This window comes from Zea mays, chromosome 5 (genome assembly GCF_902167145.1).
Source record: "Zea mays cultivar B73 chromosome 5, Zm-B73-REFERENCE-NAM-5.0, whole genome shotgun sequence".
Taxonomy (NCBI): domain Eukaryota; kingdom Viridiplantae; phylum Streptophyta; class Magnoliopsida; order Poales; family Poaceae; genus Zea; species Zea mays.
This window is the reverse complement of record NC_050100.1, coordinates 158340246-158363237: the sequence shown is the minus strand read 5'-3', so window position 1 is coordinate 158363237 and position 22992 is coordinate 158340246. Positions and strand designations below refer to the sequence as shown.

At 42.2% G+C, this 22992-nt stretch overlaps 1 long non-coding RNA gene across 1 annotated transcript; it reads right to left on the bottom strand.

Moving 5' to 3' along the window:
* Nucleotides 1-13509: 13509 nt before the first annotated feature.
* On the bottom strand, nucleotides 13510-17118 carry LOC103627098 (uncharacterized). Its single transcript, XR_553379.3, has 5 exons — nucleotides 17002-17118; nucleotides 16500-16903; nucleotides 15941-16019; nucleotides 13962-15542; nucleotides 13510-13885 (listed from the first exon to the last, which is right to left on the bottom strand). It is a non-coding gene; the product is annotated as an uncharacterized lncRNA (long non-coding RNA).
* Nucleotides 17119-22992: the final 5874 nt, after the last annotated feature.

The window sequence follows — 22992 nt, the reverse complement described above, 5'->3', positions numbered from 1 at the left end:
AGATCACCAACAAAAGGGAGATATCGAGATTTCATACATTAATACTAAAGATCAATTAGCCGATATCTTTACCAAGCCACTTGATGAACAAACTTTTAACAAACTTAGGCATGAGCTAAATATTCTTGATTCTAGGAACTTCTTTTGTTGATTTGTACACATAGCTCATTCATATACCTTTGATCATGTCTCTTTCATATGCTATGACTAATGTGTTTTCAAGTCTATTTCAAACCAAGTCATAGGTGTATTGAAAGGGAATTGGAGTCTTCGGCAAAGACAAAGGCTTCCACTCCGTAACTCATCCTTCGCCGTCACTCCGGGCAACTCTCCATCTTTGGGGGAGAGAGCCTGAGTCCAAAAGCAAAAGGACTCCGTCTTTGGTATAATCTTCACTCAATATTTTATTTACCAAAGGGGAGAAAGTAATTCAAAGGGCTCTAATGATTCCGTTTTTTGGCGATTTATGCCAAAGGGGGAGAGAGCATGAGCCCAAAGCAAAAGGACCGCACCACCAACTAATTTTTTAAACTAAGGTTTTTCAATTGGTAAATTTCAAATTGATATCCTATTGTGTTCAAAAGGGGGAGAAGTTAGTATTTTCAAAATTGATATCTTAAAACCCTCTTGAACACTAAGAGGAGGATTTCATCTAGGGGGAGTTTTGTTTAGTCAAAGGAAAAGCATTTGAAACAGGGGGAGAAAATTTCAAATCTAGAAAATGCTTCGCAAAATCTTATTATTTACCTTTGACTATTTGCAAAAGAACTTTGAAATGGTTTTACAAAAGAATTTGCAAAAACAAAACATGTGGTGCAAGCGTGGTCCAAAATGTCAAAAATTAAAGAAACAATCCATGCATATCTTATAAGTATTTATATTGGCTCAATTCCAAGTAACCTTTGCACTTACATTATGCAAACTAGTTCAATTATGCACTTCTATATTTGCTTTGGTTTGTGTTGGCTTCAATCACCAAAAAGGGGGAGATTGAAAGGGAATTAGGCTTACACCTATTTCCTAAATGATTTTGGTGGTTGAATTGCCCAACACAAATAATTGGACTAACTAGTTTGCTCCAGTGTATAAGTTATACAAGTGCCAAAGGTTCACCCTTAGCCAATAAAAGACCAAGATTTGGGTTCAACCAAGAGAGCAAGGGATAACCGAAGTGTGCCCTGGTCTGGCGCACCGGACTGTCCAGTGCACCACCGGACAGTGTCCGGTGCACCAGGGGACTTCACGCTGAACTCCTCACCTTCGGGAAAATCCAGAGGCGCTCCGCTAAAATTCACCAGACTGTCCGGTGTACACCGGACAGTGTCCGGTGCCCTAGAGGAGAGCGACTCTGGAACTCGCCAGCTTCGGGAATTCGCTCCGCTATAATTCACCGGACATGTCCGGTGCACACCGAACTGTCCGGTGAGCCAGCGGAGCAACGACTACTTCGCGCCAACGGTCACCTGCAGAAGCATTAAATGCGCGCCAGAGCGCGCTGAAGTTAGGCACGCGCGAAGTGGCGCACCGGACACTCTACAGTGCATGTCTGGTGTGCCACCGGACATCCAGGCGGGCCCAGTAGTCAGAGCTCCAACGGTCAGAACCCAACGGCCTGGTGACGTGGCTGGCGCACCGGACACTGTCCGGTGTGCACCGGACTGTCCGGTGCACCATGCGACAGACAGCCCCACCAAACGGCTTGTTTGGTGGTTGGGGTTATAAATACCCCCAACCACCTCACATTCAAGACATCCAAGTTTTCACACTTCCAACCACTTACAAGAGCTAGGCATTCAATACAAGACACACCGAAGTGATCAAATTCTCTCCCAATTCCACAAAAGCTTTAGTGATAAGTGAGAGTGATTTGTTGTGTTCTTTTGAGCTCTTGCGCTTGGATTGCTTTCTTCTTTCTCATTCTTTCTTGAGATCAATACTCACTTGTAACCAAGGCAAGAGACACCAATTGTGTGGTGGTCCTTGCGGGGAAGTTTTGTTCCCGGTTGATTTGAGAAGAGAAAGCTCACTCGGTCCGAGGGACCGTTTGAGAGAGGGAAGGGGTTGAAAAAGACCCGGCCTTTGTGGCCTCCTCAACGGGGAGTAGGTTTGCGAGAACCGAACCTCGGTAAAACAAATCCGCGTGTCACACTCCTTATTCGCTTGCGATTTGTTTTGCACCCTCTCTCGCGGACTCGATTATATTTCTAACGCTAACCCGACTTGTAGTTGTGATTAACTTTGCAAATTTCAGTTTCGCCCTATTCACCCCCCTCTAGGCGACTTTCACTTATATTACTGCATTTCTTACTTGAATATAACACAAGTATTACATCACCACCTTATTAGGGAAACACCTTAACGACATGAAGGAGTTGAGGATATTATATGTATGACTTTTCTTATTGCAACCAACTGTCTAACACTCTAGTTTGAGGATATTATATGTATGAGGCGCTTTGTTGTACCAACATTTATATTCCAAATCGCGAGGATGTAAGTCATCGTCATTCTATATATCTATATATTATGTTTCATCGTGCGATCAAATACAATAAGTGTGGTCACAAACGTTCTAACTATAGTTATTATGTTTCCATTACATCAACACCGTGACGTCAAAGAAATGTGGCCATGGTACAGGAACATGGAAGAAATTGGAGTCATGAAGGTGATATCGAATTTTGCCACTTCTCTAACCTTCTCACTTTCATTAATCTCTTCAAGAGAGTTAATTAAAGGGTGAAGAAAACTGTCAATTCATTTGTGTTGCCTTGTTTTTATTTCCTCTAGGAGTCATAAACGAGTGACAACATTGGCACCCACCTCTGTTGAATTCACGACCTTGATGAAGAGCATGACAATCTTAGGTGCTTCATCGTCAAGCCTAAGAAAGATTATTCTCCTCTTTAAGGGATGATGAAGCTTCGAACCAAGCAACAAGAGACAAATGAAAGAAGCTTAAAGAAGGGTGCAACATGTTGGGAGTCCAGGGGCCATCATCAAGTCCAAATGGTATCATGTTCCAATTACCTTCTCCCAAGAGGATCTTCAGCCCAAGGATTATCCACACAATGATGTTATGGTCATATCTTGTGTCATTAAGGGTTTTCTCGTGCACAATGTTCTAGTGGACACAGGAAGTGCAGCAGATATCATTTTTGCAACAGCTTTCAGACAAATGCAAGAGTTATAGGAAAGATTGCAAGAAGCCATACATCCATTATGTGGCTTCGAAGGGAAGCAAATAGTACCACTAGGAAAAATAACAATGCCAGTAACATTCGGTTATGTCTATAACACCAAGACTGAAGGCATTACATTTGACATAGTGGATATGGAGTATCCTTATAACGCAATCACTAACAGGTGAACCTTAAATTCTTTTGAAGTGGTATTACACTCAACATACCTCTGCATGAATATGCCATCCGATCAAGGTCTAATCTTAGTCTATGGAAGCCAAGAAGTTACAAATAGGGTTGAAGGAAGTTGGACAGATTCAAAGGCCATTCACAACATTAGTGAAGCCAAAGCTCAAAGTCAAAAGAAACTAATCAAGGACAAGGTAGCCTCGCCCAGACCAACCGAAGACAGATCTCCTGTATGAAGATATAGCTAAACATAATGTTCTCTTTGGATCACAATTATTATTAAAGCAAGAAGAGAGTCTGAGAAAAAAATTATTTCACAACAAAGATGTCTTCACCTAGTCAGCTAATGATTTGTCTAGAGTTGATAGAAGTGTCATTAAGCACTCCCTCAATGTTGATCCCAGCATAAGGCCAAGGAACCAGAAGCTTCCAAAGATGTCTAGTGATAAAGTCAAAGGTGCAAAGGCAGAAGTCAAAAGGCTCCTTAGTGTTGGAGTGATAAGAGAAATCGCTTATGTAGAGTGGCTTGCTAATATGGTTATATTTAAAAAATCAAATGGAGAATGTGCATTGATTTCACATATCTCAATAAGGCTTGTCCAATGGATGAATTCACATTGCTAAGAATTGATTCACTCGTAGATTTAGCTGCTACTTCAGAACTAATGAGTTTATTGGATTGTTACGCTGCATATCATCATATATGAATGAGAAAGGAAGATGAGTCGAAGACTAGCTTTATAACTCCAAGCGACACATATTACTAAGTTCGGATGCTAGAGGGGCTAAAGAATGCTAAAGGGAGCTTCAACTGAATGACAAGCAAAGTCCTATGCAACCAAATTGGCAGAAATGTGTAGACGACTTCATTGTAAGAAGCACCAAACAAGAGGATCACATTTCAGATTTTCAAGAAACATTTTCATATTTTCAAAGGGCTGGTCTAAAGCTTAATCCGGAAAATGTGTATTTGGAGTAAAAAAGGAAAATTCCTTGGTTGCTTGGTCTCAACGAAGGGAATCGAAGCAAACCCTCATAAAATAAAAGCTATCTAGAACCAACGAAGTCAAGAAAAGGATTCCAGCGCTTGACAGGTAGGCTTGCATCCTTGAATAGATTCATCTCAAGATCTGCAAAACAAAGATTACTGTTATTTGAAGTATTGAAATCAGTTGAAGTATTTTCAATGGGGGGGCAACCCAACAACGAGCCTTCGAAGAGCTCAAACAATATTTGATCTAGTTGACAGCTCTCTCCCCACCTTCGCTAGGGGCTCCTATGATAATGTATGTACCTGCCTCTCATTCCACTGTAAGTGCAACTTTGGTCCAAGAGAAGTTACAAGACGAATGTAAGAAACAAATGCCAGTATACTATGTCTCCGAAGTAATTTATTTTTCCTTCTTCATCTCAGCCTTCAGTCGCTGGATTTCCTCATTCTGTTGCTCAATTTTTTGGCACATATTGATTGTTCTCTATTTTCACACTTTCATTCTCTTTTTGAATTTCGATCAAACATGCACTCAGGGATTTAGTTTTGACATCTTTTCACTGTTGATTTCCTAAAGCTTTTTAGCTTCAGCTTGCAGCTCCAAAATAATGGCTTCATTCTTCTTATCCTCTAAGTCCTACTGGATTTTCACCTTACTCAATAGTAATAAACCCGACATTTTTCAACAACGAACAAAAATTTTCAGTATATTGTACCTTCATCAAAAAAAGTTTAGAAGAAAAAATTACCTTAATATTCGTGTAAGCGAAGCTTTGAGCAATTTTCTTCTTTTGCATACCACATAGCTCATGTTCTTGCTTTGGGAAGTCAATGTTTTTGTCAAATTCTTCACTATTGTGGCTTCTTCCCAATCAAGAATGCAAGCTAGCATATCATGATCGCCCCCACCAAAGCTAATAGCTCTAGAAGGGCACCCGAGCGCTGCGGCATAATTCTTCAGCTTGGTTACCTCCTTGGCATCCAGTTCTCTGTCAGCAATGTGTTTAAAATCGAAGTCAATATCTTCTTCGTGAAGAGACATAACTTTGGTCTCTTGTGGCTCTGGGGCCTCTATTTTAGGTTTTTAGGCTTTGGGGCCTTCGTTGGCTATAATGTTTCCTTAGTAACTTTTTAAGGCTCTAAGGCCTCAATTATCCTTTCTATTGTAGTAGCGGTTGCTGCTTCAGCATTTGGTTCCAAGCTTGGGCTTTTGTTGCCTTCCTTGAATGAAAGAGTTCCAAACACTGGTCTCATGAGCGGCTTTATCTGAAGGTCCTTCTTTATTAATTTTTGAGTTGTGCTCTATAGTGTTGTGGTAGTCAAAGCTTTAGATGTTGTTGCTTCATTTTTCTTTCCCTTCATGGTTAGCAGTAAACTAGTCAAGTCCGATCCCAGAGGGCTTAAAGTAGTGAAAGGTAAAGGTTGGGTCATTACCTCCAATATATTTGTAGCCCAGGTGACGAAGCTGACGCACTCCCAATGTCCCTTTTAGTTGCATTCGAGGGTCTTTCTTCGCTTTTATCGACAGGTGCATCTGTTTGCTTCCTCTTTGAAGTTGGGGTTTTTGACTCTGAGTGCGAATACCCTTCGTCATCGGCCTCAGTCACCTTTGGTTTTCTAGCCATTTTTTGCTTCTTGGCTTTCTTTGACCTGATACCTTCTCTTTTTAAGATGCTAATAGTCCTTTTTTCTTTTTACACCAACGTCAACTTCTTCTGCAAACTTCGAGTAGTGGGGGTATTAAAACCCCAGCACATTCATAACCCTATTTAACATTCATTGCATATCAGTTCAATACTTATCAACTAGTCGGTGCATGGGCCTTTAAACACAGGTTGTTTCCTAAAATGATATGCCAAAGTTTTTAATACACCACTTTTAATCTCTTCATCCTCCTTCTTGGGCTTCATCATTCCCCAGCCATATTGCGTGGGGAATACCTAGTTTGCAAGGAATTCTTGCACCAGGTCGTGGGTGCTAATATGGTATAGCACTGCGTTGAAAGCCAGATGGGCCATGTGGGACGCTAAACCCATGACCATGTTGCACAACGACCTCTTGTAGCCAAAGCTAACCTCCAGACGACTCATAATGATGACTTTGAACTTTTCCCTCATCTTGGTATTAGCCTTCGGATAGAACCATTCTTTGGTCCACTCGGCCGACCATTTGGTTTGGTATGCTAGCACAGGAGACCTCATATGTTTTCGATAGGCAAAACTATAGCATCTGAAGTTATTGTGCAAGTTGTCTAAAGGCCTGACCTTCGTCTAATAGTGTGGTTCGTGATTTCTGTAGAAAGCTTCAGCATTGGCGCTACCACCCTGGCTGCGCACTACCCATATGCAGACGTTGAGTCTGACTAATGTGTTTGGAGTCAGCTGATGCATGTAAATCTCATACTTTTTAGCACTTCGGCGATCATCTTGAACATCGGTATCCAAAGCCTGTCCTAGAAGAAGCTCTTGAAAACCACAATTTCATCCTTCTTCGACTCGAGGTGGTTTCGTCGCGGGCAAAGCAAATTACATCATCATCATCACCACCAATATACCTAAGTAATTTCAAAACATCGAGTTCACTTGGTTTAACAATGGATTTCCCAATGTCAATATAACTGGGCTTGGTTGTCTAAAGGTCATTGTCATCTTCTTTATCATTATCTCTAGTGTTAGAGACATTCTCCTCAAGGGTGTCTTCCTCCTCAACAACCTTTGGCTCAGTTGTTGCTTTCATCACCTCGAAGATTGGCGCTACATCTGTACCTCCCATAACAACGGTGTCTGGCGCATCCTCATCCCTCTAGACTGCTTCATTTGACCACACAAGAGTGAAGAAGCTTTGGAGGCCGAGAATTTGGTGTCAGCAGGTTGGTGCAAGCAGTAAATGCTGTTGTGGTCACATGGGATCGGCCCGACTTATAAAGGTTGGCGGGCAAGGGAGTCAACGAATTGTGCCACTTTCACCCGCTTCCTTGTGGAATATTCATAATCATTTTATTTCATTTTCAATAATGTGCGAAGGGAAGGTATTTTTTAGACCTTTGGTAGGAGGCCTCTATTGTTTCTGTGGTATGAGCTCGTTATGGAAAATAAACTAATTCCACGAGGGCTACTGTTAGGGGACCCTTTAACCAAAGGTCCTCAAAACATTAGTTTGATAAGCATTTTCAAGTTTGTTTTAGGTATAACAGAATAAATGTCGAAGGTTTCCCTTGGTTGAGAATGACACATTAGCGTCTCATTAATGAAGACAAAGCCACAAGCTTCACCTCTATAGTGTAAACATGTTGTGGAGAACCAACATGGATACAAGGTGAAACCCTCAAGACTTGCTCAACACGATTATGGAAGAAAATACAACAATACCCTTAGTCGACTTTATAGTTCATATATATAGGATTGAGGACATAATTGTAATTTTTATGAAGTTGTACTCCACGACTATAAATAGAGGAACAACGTTATACATAGAGACACTCTTTTTCAATGGGGTGAACCGAATTGCTCCACCTATGAAGTTGTATCATTTTCTTACCTTCGCATTGTTCCTTGTGGAGCTGAAGGTATAATTATAATTCATTTCTAATAGTAAACGAGAAAGAAGATTAATGTATTTGAGATGAGTCTTCTACTACACTTTGAGGTTTTAATCTTCTCACCCATGGTTTATTTCTCTAATTTTCTCCCTTTAAATAATCTCTTCAAAAGTGTTAACTAAAAGGGTGAAGAAAAAAGTTAGTCCCTCTATCCCAAATTAAAATTCGTTTTAGATTATTAATGGATTCATACAACACTTGATGTATGTGCTTTATATATGTGTCTAGATTCATAATCACTCATTTGAATATAGACATTAAAACTTAGAGCTAAAACGAATACTACCTCCATTCTTAAATATTTGACGCTGGATAGTTTCTTTTTAAACTAAAAAACGCCAAGTAAAAAACCTAGGGAGTAGTATTTTGGGATGGAGGGAATAATTCATTTGTGTTGCCTTATTTTTTTTCTCCAAAAGTCGGAATCGAGTGACCAACATGGTATGTATATGTATAGAAGTATTGTATTATAATGGTATGTATATGTATATAAGTATTGTATTATAATACAGATGAGTGATATACACTTTGTATATTGCATCATGATATATTTTGGTTGGTTTCTGTTGTGAATGATCTGCATAGAAATCTGTATGAAACCTGTGAATTTTGCTATATGATTTGTTTTGGCAAGAAAACTGAAAACCAAATTTCATTTGAATCTTGTGAAGCAAATTACATGCGACTAGCATAATATGGTCGACTGCAAAAAAAAAAACTTCCTTTGTAAACAGTTGACCTATGTCGAACGTTTGAAACAAGCTTCTTTGGAAGCGACTGACTTAAGCTAGCCACCTGTAAGCGGTTGGTTTAAAGCAGCCGGTTGCAAAGATTGATCTTTGCAAGCGGTTCTAAGTGCTTCGTTTATAAAGATGGTGATTTTAATAGGCATGTACAAGGTAGCTGACGTGTCCTCGGATTAAAAACATCTATTTATTAGTACCATTTGTTAGAATGATTCAGTGTTAAGCTAGTAACTATTTCATATCAAAATCAGAAGTACGCGCACGACTGATGTCACTGGCAAGGCGGCAACCAGATCTTTCCTTGAATGTGTGTACGCTTTCGTGTGTACCTTTCTACTCGTTGATTAGTAGGAGTATACACAGCAAATAAGAAACACAAATACAATTGCAACGTGTTTGGTTCGACGCGTGAGAGATGGCTTCGTTCATTTCAAGATGTAAGTTGTTTCAGGGATTTTAGTTCTGTTCTAAGTTAACTTCTTAAAAAAATAATCTGACTTCATTTTTAGGAAAAATATTACACAAACAGCATCGTCAACTGAGATCTATTGTAATATATTTTGGTAGGTATATATGCATACCCATTTCTACATATCGTTGATTTTGGTAGGTGTAAATGCAAGGACGGTATAGGAGAAACTACCAAATCGATTTTGCCTATAATCGAGAATTGGTTTTTGTACTGATTACATAAACCTTGAAATGTATTTAATAGTATATTTATTTAATATTGTAACCTTGAAATGTATTTTAATATTGTAGCCCCTCGCGCCACCTGGCTCAGCGCGCACCCAGCCCCACGCGCCCACCAATCCACCAGTGCAGCGTGCCCTCTGCCCCGCGCCGCACGGTCACCTCGAGACCCATGCAGGATGGATCCATGACCTGCTCCCCTATCACCCACGTGTTCGATCCAACTCGTCGGTTATTTAAATTCGTCATCACCGAAAATAACCGAACATTTCATCGATAATTACTGAACGTTTCAACAGTAATTACCGAACATTTCTTCACTGCTGAAGTGATAAATTACTGAATGTTTCTTTTGTAATTGTTCTTTTTGCACTAACAATTACTGTGCTTACGAATAATTACATAAATTGAATGATAAATGACTGAAATATCACAACGTCAGTAATTACTGAACATTTCGTTAGTAATTAATGAATATTTCATCAGTAATTACCAAACGTTTCTTCATTGCTGAAGTGATAAATTATTGAATAGTTCTTTTTGCACTAACAATTAATGTGCTTACTGATAATTTCTAAAATTGAGTGATAAATGATTGGAAGAGCACAACGTCTGTAATTATCGAATGTTTCGTCAATAATTGTCGAACATTTCGTTAGTAATTACCGAACGTTTCAGTAATTATTGAAAGATGGCATGAAGCGCAGGATTCATTGGGCAGTGCTTGCGACACGTTAGTGGATTGCGGACCCCGAAGGATTTGGTGGGCTCGCTAGTTCGCTTGGTGGGGCATTACGTTGGTTGGTTCGGTCCGGGTGAAGCTTTACCGTAGGTGACATATAGCACATATATTTGTATATGTATATGCACGTGTTTGAATTCTCTTGAAGCATTGTTGTCTAGAAAAACTCTATGCCTCTGGCATAATATCTCCCCAAGCTCTCGGTCACTATCAGTAACATAAAGTTAGTCATCCAGTTCTTAGATCTGATTGAAGAAACTCGATACCTCACTTTGCAAAAATGGAACTTACGTGATACCCTACTGGATCAACAAAGGACTTATTGGAAGCAGTGAGGAAACATTAAATGGGCCACCTGTGGTGATGCAGACACCAAGTTCTTTCATGCCAACACCACCATCAGACACAAGTAGAACTCTATAGCAGCATTACAGGACATCACAAGTCAAATTATCCTCAATCATGACAGTAAAGCCACACTCCTGTATGAAGCCTATAAGGCCAAGCTTGGTACCTTAGAATAAAGTACAGTGGTCTTCAGCCTTCACCGCCTCCTTGAGGTGCCTGAGGATCTGAGCCACCTCAAAGCGCAATTTACAGAGGCAGAGATCAATCTTGTGGTTGTTGCTCTCCCTATTGGCAAAGCTCCTGGTCAGGATGATTTCAACACAAACTTCATGAAAAATGTTGGCATGTCATGTCCTCCAACTTCTATGCACTCTTCAATGGCTTCTATGAGAGGAACATCTGCATGCAAAGCATTAATGGGTGTAACATAATCTTGATACCAAAGAATTCCTCTCCCACCTCATTTAATGACTATTGTCCCATATCACTGCTAAACATAAGTGTCAAGATGCTGACAAAACTACTAGCAAACAGACTACATAGGGTGATTACCAAGCTCATTCATAATAACCAATATGGTTTCATCAAGGAGCGTAGCATTCAAGATTGTCCAACTTGGTCTTTTGAATATCTACATCTCTGCAAACAGACAAAAAAGGAAATGGTGATTCTGAAACTTGACTTTGAGAAAGCCATTGACAAACTAGAACATAATGTTATTATTGACATTCTGAGGCACAAAGGTTTTGGCCCTAGATGGCTAATGTGGATCAAAATGATCATGAACTCAAGAACCTCCTCTGTCCTACTCAATGGGGTCCACAGAAAATTGTTTCACAGCAAGAGACGGGTGAGACAAGGTGATCCCCTCTCACCATCTTGTTTGTTATGGCTATTGACCTCCTTCAGGTCATCATCAATAAGGCCAAGGCCTTGGTCTCCTCAAGTTACCTCCGCCACAAATGGGTGATCAGAACTTCCCCATCATATAGTAGGCAGATGACACTATTCTAATCATGGAAGCTTGCCCAAAGCGGCTATTCTTCGTTAAGGCAATCCTCAACTCCTTTGCTGATTCAATCAGTCTTCATGTCAACTACAATAAATCCAACATCTACCCCAATCAATGTGCCTAGTGACAAGATGAATATCCTAGCAAAGACGTTTAACTGCAGTATCGGGAGTTTTCCCTTCACCTACCCTGGTCTGTCGATAGGGACCACCAGACCAAAGCTAGACTCGTTCATGTCCCTGATCTAGAGAACTAAAAATACCTGTTAATAACCTCCTTATTTCTATCACAAGCAGGCAAACTATAGATGGTTAACTCGGTGTTCTCGTCCTTCCCCTCATACTACCTATGCACTCTGAAGCTCCCCCAGTCAGTGATCAAACAGATTGACAAATACAGAAAGCACTACCTATCGAGGGGTGCAGACATTAATGCAAAACAATGGCCACAAGCTGCCTAGAAATTAGCATGTAAACCAAGAACTCAAGGTGGCTTTGGGTCCTTAATCTCACCATACACCATGAAACCCTACTGATGAAAGCGCTACATAAATTTCTCAACAGACAAGCTGCCCTAGGTGCAAATGATCTGAAACAACCACTACAAAGAAGATAAAGTCCCCTCGACAAAAAAAGATAGGTTGATTTTGGTGGAGGGATATTCTGAAGACACTACAGACGTTCAAAAATCTCCAAGGCTATTATTGTGGATGGATGTTTAATACAGCTATGGTACGACCTTTGGGATGACAAAAAACATTACATAGCTTACCTTGCGCTCTTCTCCTCTGCCATTTCAAATGCAAAGACACCCGCCTTGACCCATGAACTCTTCCATCTGTCTATGTCAGCGGAGGCATTTTCGCAACTCCAGCTCCTCGATATCAAGCTCAGTAGCGTGGAGTTGGGGGACCTCACACTACTCTTCCTAGAAAGTGTACAAGATCATCCATGTGTCTCGTCGAGTGCCCAAACTTTTTTCAATATCTAGAACTCAAAATGTCAAACCAAGCAAAAAATTGTTCTTCTGGCTTCTTCTTCAGGACAGACTTAACACGAAAGCCATGCTCAGGAGAAGAGGGTATTAGACAGATATATTCCAGATTGTAATCTTGATTTCTTTCCAACCAACCGGACATAGATAGCACAAGATCTCCTTGATTGTTGGCGCTGATATCGCATGAGATACGGCGGCCTCTGTTAGCGTCCGGTTAGGGTTTGGTACGATGTAACCTTCGCTGCTTTGTCAGCCAATATAAATACACATCCGCGGCTGCCCAAGGGCAGTAGAGAACGCTTCCTAATTCCTTCATGGTATAAGAGCCAGTGTTTTTTAGTGAGAGGTCTCCACCGAGTCTCTCATGGCGATGGAGTCATCGCCGTCTACCTCTGCCATCCCCACCTCCTTTGCCATACCTGTTAATGAAAAGCTCACAAAGGGCAACTATCTTCTCTGGAAGGCGCAGGTCGTGTCGGCCATCCGCGCCGCCCAGCTTGATGACATCTTGACTGGCGTCGAGATCTGTCCACCCAAGACCATATCAGATGCAAGTGACAGGACTGTCACGGTGGCCAATCCGGCCTATGCTCGATGGATTGCTCGCGATCAAGCAGTCCTTGGCTATTTGCACTACACGACGGTTCACTTATAGCGACCTACGGTTGGTTGCTAAAACGGCCTTCAGCGACCTACGGTTGGTCGCTAAAAACTTTTAGCGACCCATAAGGATGGTCGCTGTAAGTGCCGTCGCTAAAGGCTTTAGCGACCGACCGTCTGTTGCTAATATTGTACATTTAGCGACCAATCGTGGGTTGCTGTACTATAGATTTAGCAACCAACCGTAAGTCGTCATACTATACATTTAGCAACTAACAGAAAGTCGCCCTTTTACATTTGTTATTAATAATAATATACATTTAATTAAGCAGCACAAATCACTGATTTTTATACACAAATCATAAAGATATACACAGTTAATCAGTATACCATAGCCATAGATCCATCACATAAACACAAAAGCACCACAATTATATATTCACAAAAGCATCACAATTATAATATCATTCACGACTAGATCATTTACAGATAGCTAGCTAGATCATTCACAAAAGCTCCAGAGATGATCAGTCACAAAAGCACCACAACGACATCACTCCAGCTTGAAGCAGTTCAAAAGCCCACAACTACATCACTAATATTTCATATCACTCCAGCTATTGTTCAAAAGCCCACAACTACATCACTCTAGCTGCTCCAGAGTTGATCAGTCACAAAAGCACCAAAGCTACACTAATGCTTCAAGCAGTTCAAAAGCCTTCAGACAACCACTCCAGCTTCTTGTATCCTCCTGTTTTAAGGTACAAGCTTTCTTTGTCCAAAACACCCTAGAAAAAAGTACATCAAATTAGTATATTGTTGCTACATTTGCAAATAAAAATACAGTTTTGATGCCTTATCTACCTCCACTAGACGGTGTTGCAGCCTTATGCACCAACTTCCAAGCTCATTTAAAGACCCCTCCAAATAGTCCATATTATTATACTGATTCTTCAATATGACATCCCCGATGCATATGATACATCCAAGGAATAGGGAAACTTTTGAACCATCAAGAATAAATCATTTTACTAGGGAACATTTAAAAGAATTGACGGTTGAGGATCATTTCACAAAAGGATGTTTTGCAGAACCCTATGGATGAACATAGGTTAAACAAAAGACTAACATGTCACAAACAATTACAAAAATATGTATCCTGGTAAACTGCAATAATTTTAAAGGGTGAATAGTCAGTCATATAAGTATCAATCATCAGAAAAAATCATGCAAGTAACATGTTACTCAGATTAAACGTCATATGGATCATGATAAAAAGACACACAAAATATGCATTAAATCACTAGAAAAACAATAATACCTTTCATAACTCATTTGGTTGTTTATTATTTCCGTCTGCATTAAATCACTAGAAAAACAATAATACCTTTCATAACTCATTTGGCTGTTTATTATTTCCGTCTCAATATTCACCCACTCTACTGACCATATATCCCTCTCCCTCAGTAAATATTTGAACTTTTTTTATTTAGTTCTTGAGTTCTCATGTGTTCTCTGTTTTTTTATGTTTGCTAATTAGAATGCGCTCAAAAGGAAGGTTTAATTTATTCAGATGCGAGGTAAACTGTTACCGTGTAAATGACAAGTGGTTATAACTTTGAACAATCCCAGTCTAACCTTATTTGTCCTGTTATCCCACCAGTCAAGAGGATTAGCAAAGAACACTTGCAATTACCTTGCAATTTTAGATTCTGTTGGGAGTACCACAAAACGGAATATATAAAGTTAAGTTCATTACCTTGCAATTTAGTTTCTGTTGGGAGTACCACCGAACTAGCAAGTCAATGGAAGAATTAGCTCTCCCTTTGATTCCTATCCTAGCCAAAACTTTTGCAGAGTTATGGATACAGGAAACACTTGCATAGAAGCTTGAAAGCCAACTTACCTTGATTCTCATTCTCACCGCATTTGTTTTCTCTACTGCTGTCCCTTGTACTATTTGCAGTTGTAGCTAGGGCCATTACATACTACTAACACGAATTTTTTGCATGTACAGGGCTACAGGCAGTGGATGCAAGTGATATGTGCCAGTCTAAGAACTTGCATAAGCTATATTTAGCTAGTTTAAGTTCAGAGTAATTAACCAAGCATGGAATTAGGAGTCTACTGCTAGTTAATAAATAATTAAAAGCACATATCAAATACAAATCAAACATAAGCAGTCAAGAGGTTAGCTGTCCAGACAACTCTACTGATTTTTTTAAAAAGTGGAACAAGTCATCACAAATTATGAAACCTTTGAACAGTGTGCCCTCGGAATGGTACTTCTCAGGGAAACTTCCTCATTTAAGTCATATATAGTTATCACACTTAACCATCACTTTGTCTCATAAAGTAGAATTAAGAGAACTACAATACCTAAGCTCTTCCCAGAGCAAACGTTGGAATTAGAACTTTACCTCCACCAGAAACACATTTATGTACCTAGAGGAAACATATACTCAGTTATGCTTTGGAAGTAAAATCAACTGTGTACACTTCAGAAGATTGGTTTAATACAGTCAGAGTGCATCTTCTTGGACGAAAACATCAGGAATAAAAAATATAGATACACTTAGTGAACTGTGTTGTGTGCCCAAATAATATTAAGCACATACGATCCAAAACCTAGAAAATAGAGTAGTACACCATCGGAAAAGCATTGATTACGAAAATCTACAAATATATACACTGCAGGCTGCAGCAAAGTTCAGGTTTTCATACCGCTTTTAAAAACTCCCTCTCTCAGGCAGGCTATATCTCACAAAAATATAGGCAAACAAGAATGGAGAAGGCAGTAACTTTATGATAAAAAGGCTTCACAGCCTAACAGAGATCCACACCTAGGGCATCCTGGCTTGCCTCTGGTTCATATAATCAAACTGGCTGGGACTCGATGAAATTCAACTGTTGAACTGCAAGCTGAGAAAGAGTGCCATTAATTCCATTATTATCATAGAAAAGAGAAAAGAGGGATAATGAAAATGGGCGTGTAATGCAAACAAGTGAAGATGATACCTTGTAGTAAACATGCCGCTTCTCAGGTTGTAAGAAAAAAATTGCAGGTAGCAACATACTAAGGGAATGTGCTGATCAATATTCATTGCTCCAAAATAAAGTCCCTATTTAACTAAGGGTGTAACTCAATCGTAGTAAAGAATTTTTACACAACTTCATCGGTATTTCAAGAACACATTAATCATGCGTGTGAGATTGGAAACTTCAAGAACACAGACTTAATAATCATGCATGGAGGAAATATGGCACACATGGGACTACATTTCAGGATTCATGGTAGATCAGTGCAAGAAGTCAGAACAATCCAATGTTAAACTTATCTATAAAATTAAGCGGTTTGACATTACATCAAACACAAGGCATGCAGGGACAGTGAGGTCTCACCGGGGTTTGACGACACCGCAACCGGGCTGCCCAAAAAACCCACGGAGCCGACGACGTGCTGCTCGACCACTACCAAGACGCTGTTGCCGGCTTCAAGTGAGGAGAGGGCACCGAGATGGTCCCTAGCGAGCAACAAAAGGGAGCTGGGGCGTCCATGGCTGGAGGGTAGGGGGATGGAGGGTTGGCGTCCAGAACATGGGGCGAACTGCATGTGGAGGAGCAGAGGAGGCGCCGAGTTGCAGAGATGAGGGAGAGAGGAGCAGCAGCCATGGGGTGGCGACCTGTGAGCTACGGCGAGGGAGGAGCTCAAGCAGAGTCGGTGGCGCGCTGGCGCGGAGAAAACATGGGGACAGCGCCACGACACAGGAGCGCGCGGGATCCGGCGAGGCCACGACCTGGGCGACCTGCAGAGATGCGGGAGAGAGGAGCAAAGATGAGGTTGGCGCCAGCGTTCAAGAGCAGCGGCTGGTGGAGCTCAGCGCCGTGGAGGAGTAGAGAGCACCATGGTTGGGGGAGACGCCATGGGGGAGCTCGGCCAGGGGCTTTGGCGGTCGAGTTTGGTACCATGGGCGGCGGCGTGCAGGAGAGGCTGAGTAGGGAGAGATGGAGATGGGCACCGCGCCTCGCCTCCTGGCGGCCTGGCGGGTGGGGGCCTGGGCATGGCCGGTTGGCCTAGGGTTAGAGGCATAGTGTGGGCTGGAATAGGATTTCGTTTGTTTAGTAGGCCTTTAGATGGGCTTTGGTGAGTAAATAAGAAACACAAAAATCACGTACCCCTATAGCGACCCACCATCAGTCACACCTTTACCTCTATAGCGACCGATCATAAGTCGTTAAATTTTTAGACTTTTAGCGACCCACAGACCGTCCCTATAAACGCATTTAGCGACCAATCGTCAGTCCATAACTTTTAGCGACCAACTGTCAGTCCCTAATAAGAGTCGCTAAAGATCAACCGTCGTGTAGTGTTGCTCTCATCGCTTTCACGCGAGGTGCTGAGTAGCGTTGTCAATTGTTCCACGTCGGCCTCGGTATGGACAACTCTATCCGAGATGTATTCTTCGCACTCGCGTGCCCACAAGGTCAATACGCGGATCGCGCTGGCCACAACCAAGAAAGGTGCTTCGTCGGTGGCCGAATACTTTGCAAAGATGCGTGGCTTTGCTGATGAACTTGTTGCTGCGGGTAAACCCCTTGATGGCGAGGAGTTCGTGTCTTTTCTGTTCACCGTACTTGATGAAGATTTCAATCCACTAGTCACTACTGTGGTGGCTCGTTCGAATCCAATTACTCCAGGTGATATGTATACACAACTCCTTAGTTACGAGAATAGGATGCATCTCCAGACCAGTTCATCCTCGCCTATGCAGTCTTCGGCAAATGCGGCGTCTCGTGGACGCGGCATGTCTTGGGGCGCTCTGGTGGCTGTGGCTTCTCTCGTGGCCGAGGCCGCGGCAGGGGTCCCTCTCGGGGTGGTTTCTAGTCGTCCGGGCGAGGCAACATTTCTTCTGGCGCTACAGATGCAGATACCTCCTCAAGGCCACGATGCCAAGTTTGCTCAAGAGTTGGCCATACGGCCCTAAATTGCTGGTACATGTTCGATGAGAACTGTGCCGGATCAGCGCTCGGCGAATTCTGTCGCTCATCAAAATGGCTCCAATGTTCCTTGGTACACGGACACCGGAGCGACGGATCATATCACTGGAGATCTCGATCGTTTGACGATGCATGACAAGTACCCCGTCACGGATCAGATCATTGCTGCCAATGGTATAGGTATGACTATTAGCAATATTGGTAATGCTATTGTTCCCACATCATCCCGTCCATTGCATTTACGTTCTGTTCTTCATGTTCCATCCACCCACAAGAATCTCATATCGGTTCATAGACTTACCAATGATAACGATGTGTTTATTGAATTCCATTCATCTCATTTTCTTATTAAGGATCGGCAAACGAAGGTCGTACTGCTCCACGGCAAATGTAGAGACGGCCTGTACCCACTACCACCACATCCTGATCTTCGGTTGAAGCACACTTTTAGTTCTACTCGTGTCCCTTTGGAGCATTGGCACAAGCGTCTTGGACACCCGTCTCGTGATATTGTTCATCGTGTCGTTAGCAATAATAATTTGCCATGTCTTAGTAATAATTCCACAACTTCAGTTTGTGATGCATGTTTACAAGCCAAGGCACATCAGTTGCCTTATATTATTTCCATGAGTCAATCCAGTGCACCTCTCATGCTTATTTTTCGGATGTGTTTGGTCCAGCAATTGATTCCTTTGGTTGCTATAAATACTACGTGAGTTTCATCGATGATTACAGTAAATTCACCTGGATTTACCTTCTTCGTCTCAAATCCGATGTTTACAAGTCCTTTTGTGAATTTTAGCACTTAGTAGAACGGGTGTTTGGTCGCAAAATCATTGCTTTTCAATCGGATTGGGGCGGCGAGTATGAAAACTCAATGCCCACTTCAAAACTGCCGACATCCACCACCAAGTGTCGTGTCCTAACACCCACCAGCAGAATGGTGCAGCCGAACGAAAGCACCGTCACATTGTCGAGGTTGGGCTCGCCCTCCTTGCTCAATCATCTATGCCGCTCAAGTATTGGGATCATGCTTTCTTGGCTGCTGTTTATTTGATAAACCGCACACCATCCAAAACTATTGCCCACGACACTCCCTTGCACAAGTTTGACAGGTGCCACTCCGGATTACTCCTCACTTCGTATTTTCGGGTGTGCATGCTGGCCAAACTTGCGCCCATATAACCAGCATAAGCTCTAATTTAGGTCTACCCGGTGTGCTTTCTTAGGGTATAGTAACATGCATTTAGGGTATAGTAACATGCATAAAGGATTCAAGTGCCTGGATATTTCAACAGGGCGAATCTATATTTCACGCGACGTTGTTTTTGATGAGCATGTTTTTCCATTTGTACATATGTGTCGCACCTGTTCCTCAGATTCGGATTCGCCAAGCAATGCTGGCAAATAATCGGGATCCTCTGCCGCCTAGAACGTCGAACCTTCATGTGGCATTACAAAGAATCAAGACCCAACTAGCAAAACTGTGCTCCATGCATGGAAATCATAGTAACGATGGTGTGGTGCATTTGGAAGTGCAGGAATGGCTGGATCTTCGAGAACACACCGCCAACTGTTTCCAACGGCAAAGATACGTTTGTCAAAGAGTTAATTGTTAACTCGTATAGAACGAGGAAATCGCTAGCCGATACCGTAAAACTCTCGCTGCAATCGCCCCGACCCGTAAAACTGTGTATACTCCCCCTTATCTGAAATAAAATCATTGTGGGATCTCCCTTACAAAATATCTTTAGATTCAGAAAAAAAACAAGAAATGGAGCTGCTTAAATCTCCCTTACAACGTCTGATTTTGCAAATGTCAGGTAAGATTCTTGTCTGGGAGGCATTGATGATGACCCCATGCACGAAGCCCTATTTTTGCCGTACTAGCGGTAAACGTACGTGGACCGAATCGATCGTCATTCGTCAACGTGTCGTTTCGCCGACTAGTACATACGTCGTACTAGTACCACAAAGCACGACGGAATCGCGCGCCCGCCTACATTTCACTTGGACAGTTGGACTTATTTGGACGGAAGCTAGTTTAATTTGTAATATTTGCGTGTTAGTGTCACGCGTACGTGACAGCTCTCACTTTGTTGTGGTATGCACAAAACTAATTAATATATACTCCATGAATCAAGCGCAGGATGAGAAGAGAGAGCTTTTGACCAGCAGTATACTAATTAAACCTAGAAGCGTACACGTACGTACGTGCATGCATGCGTCCGTATATAGGATTCCACATGCCACCACCTTGTGTGTTGCCTGCGCAGCAGCTAGCTAGCCAGTAGCTACCAGCCACCGGCACGGCACCCGCGGGCGAAATAGAAAATTAGAGAAAGAAAGGTCCACGGCGCCGGGCGGTAGACCAAATCCGATCCCATTTAGCTAGCAGCGGATCGGGAAAAGGCAGTGGACCAGGTGCACGGCACACTAGCGGCCGGGGGTTATTTATAATAATTATAGGAGGAGTGGTTCGTTTGACGGAATGCTTTATTAATTCATTTCAACTGAAGGGGATATATATAGACGTACGTACGTATAATCGCTCGAATTGACATTCTGGACTGTCTGTTGGATGCATTGATCAAGATCGAAAAGGAGCTGTTTGGCAGCTCTCACTAGCTACTCCTGTAATAACCACCACCGCCACTCCGGCAGGCTGCGGCTGCGGCTGCGGCTGCGCCACGAAAAATTTATGCTATTATTCCATGCAAAATATTACCGGGTGACCGGTTTTTACCTCCGTTGACACACATACATTAAAATGGTAACTAGTACCGTACCCGTGCGGTGTGAGGGCACGTAATTATTCGATAAACTTTAGGTCGCAATAATTATATAAAAACAAACAATACATATATTATCATCGGCCTCACTATCTCACAAACTATTTATAAACATCAATACAAAGATAAAAACTCAACTCGAGATCCAGAGCACGCTGTTCAGCTACGCATCGCCGGCAACGACGCATCCTACTCCTCTCCGTCGATTGTTCTTGCCTTCCATCAAGTCGGAGGCCAACATGATGGCCTAATGATCGATGTCCTCTGTGGTGACTCGCCCAATATTATGTTCTCTATGGCGGTGCGGAAGGATCTAGTTAGGAGTTAATATACGATGGCAACAACGATGGGAGGAAGCACTCGAAACTGGTGCAAATTTATACGAGTAGAGAGATATTTTCTTGAACAAACTAAAATGGTAATATATTGGCATTATGTTTTCTATAAGAACCACGGGATGAAGCATAAAACATCTGGCTATATATAGTGTTCTCCTTTATACCAAGAAGCAAGCGGATGATTATTTATTTGAGCTGCAAATATATTTGTTTTGCAAAGCGGAGATCAAAATACCAGTAAATTTCGCAATGTGAGTATGTGACTACTAATTTTTGCCATAGCAATCAACACGTACGTGATGCCGGCCTTTTACCTTCGTCTTACACTCTTAACAAGCCGAGAGGTGACTGATTTTCTGGCAATTGGTGCCATGATGTGAACAGAGGCTTGTTAGCATCAACTCTAGCTTTTCTTAGCCCAGCTCGTCGCTTACAACTAATTAATGATGTGTGGCAGACGGGCAGTGCGAAGCACACCGCACACGCTGCCACAATGCCACGATGGTGCCACACCCTAGAACGTCGGGGCCTGAATGCCAGGACGTGGGCATGATGGTATTACAATTGCACTTGTTGCGTCGAACAGGCACGACACGTCTTATGACTCCACCAACTCCTAGATCGATCGTGGTGTGGGTGGCAGGCCACATGGGGCATCGAGGGCCCCCCATTGACCGGGGTTGCCATGGGCTCAATCGAAGGACATGTGGCGTACCCAGACATATATAGATCGGGATCTCCCGAAGCCCGAGAGCATGGGTTCCTAGGCATCGCAAAGTAGCCACATAGCAAAGTCTAAAGGGGTCCGCGCTAGGGGTCTAGAGACCACCTAGGGGGTTAGAGGCCCCAATGTCACTTGGAGACAATGGACGTAGAAGGCATCGGAGGGGACCAGAGCCCTCTCAGAGGATCTAGGGCCCCTAGTAGGACCACGGGGCCATGTGGTGCAACTGGGCCACACCAATATGTTGGCGAGGGCCGTTGTGGAAGGAAGCCTAATGAAGGCTTATGTGGCAAGGGGGGCCCTTGCGATGACACGTGGCAGGGATTTCGGCCACGTATTATTCTTGTCTTTTCAGAGGGGCCTTGTCGACCTAACCCACCTCAAAGGTGGGGCTCATAGCCTGCCCTCTCCGTGCATACATAGTTTGGTTGTAGTGCCTAGGATACCTGCACCTAGGTATGCAAATAATTTCCCTCTGACTTCAACACGTAAGTATTCCTTTTGGTGTTGAGATGTTCTAAACTTATGGATTCCTTCAAGGGTTTAGTGACTGTGACTATTAATAATGGCTTCTTCTGTTTCCTCTAGTTGGGTACATCATGGAATGGTTACTCCCCAAGTACCTCTCTACTAGAGTTATTCTCCTTTATGAAAGATATTTTTTCATGGTTCAATAGGCTTGTCAAGCACTTGCTCTACATTTACCTACCTTTTTTACTAGAAGATTTTCGACAATAAAATGACATTTTAGCTATTATTAACAGGATGCATTTACAAGATGGTTTTGGTTACTAAACCTATATTTGGAACTGCACCATGTTCTCTTTGAAGCAGGCGTATGTGCATCTAATTGGTTGGTAGAAAGTACACCATGTTTATACCATGTTATGGAAATCTTGTTGCTAGAACAAAATGAAGTATTCTTTTGTCTTATTTTACAAAGACTAACTAAGTACCAAGGATCTCTTAAGGAGAAAGACTATGACCTTGGATGATTATATTGTGTTCTTTGTGTTCTTGTAGTGGAAGAATCTCTAGTTCAT